A 1,071-nucleotide genomic window follows, 5' to 3' on the forward strand; every position below is an offset into this window, starting at 1 on the left:
TACTGTAATTCACCAAAAGGGTTTTTTTATGTTCCAAAGGTTGTAGTACATTCCTAGTGGCCAGACTGACTTACTACAGGTGAAAGTTTGCTAATATCACCCTTACTGTACATACAGTACATAATTAATCTGCAAAAACCATTACTCTAATTCACCAAATGGTTTTTTTATGTTCCAAAGGTTGTAGTACATTCCTGGTGGCCAGACTGACTTACTACAGGTGAGATTTTGCCAATATCTTCCTTACTGTACATACAGTACATAATTAATCATAGAAAAAAATACTGTAATTCACCAAAAGGGTTTTTTCATGTTCCAAAGGCTGTAGTACGTTTGTAGTTACAAGACTGATTTACTACAGGTGAAATATTGCCCATTTCTTTCTTACTGTACATACAGTACATAATTATATATTCAGGTGTGCATACTTATTAGGTAGGTTTTCTTTTACCGATAAAATGAGACAAAAAAGTTGATGTGATTGATGTGGTTTGGAATTTGTAAAATGTGCTTGGTAAAAAAAAATATGATCAGAATATCAACTTGTGTGTTATTGGCAAAATTTCAGCTGCAGTAAGTCGACCTGGCCACTAGTGATGTACTACAACATTGGGAACATAAAAAAAAAAAACTTTTAGTGAATTTCAGTATTTTTTTCCGAAGAATAATTATGTACTGTATGTACAGTAAGGGTGATATTGGCAAACTTTCACCTGTAGTAAGTCAGTCTGGCCACTAGGAATGTACTACAACCTTTGTAAAATAAAATAAAAACCTTTGGGCAATTAACAGTAATTGTTTTCTAAGAATAATTATTTACTGTATTTACAGTAAGGGTGATATTGGCAAAATATCACCTGTAGTAAGTCAGTCTCATAACTACAAATATACTACAGCCTTTGGAACATGAAAAAACACTTTTGGTCAATTACAGTAATGTTTTTTGCAGATTAATTATGTAATGTATGTACAGTAGGGGTGATATTGGCAAACTTTCGCCTGTAGTAAGTCAGTCTGGCCACTAGGAATGTACTACAACCTTTGGAACATAAAAAAACCCTTTTGGTGAAT

This window comes from Sinocyclocheilus rhinocerous, unplaced genomic scaffold (assembly GCF_001515625.1).
Source record: "Sinocyclocheilus rhinocerous isolate Xijiao unplaced genomic scaffold, SAMN03320098_v1.1 scaffold342, whole genome shotgun sequence".
In the NCBI taxonomy this organism is placed as follows: Eukaryota; Metazoa; Chordata; class Actinopteri; order Cypriniformes; family Cyprinidae; genus Sinocyclocheilus; species Sinocyclocheilus rhinocerous.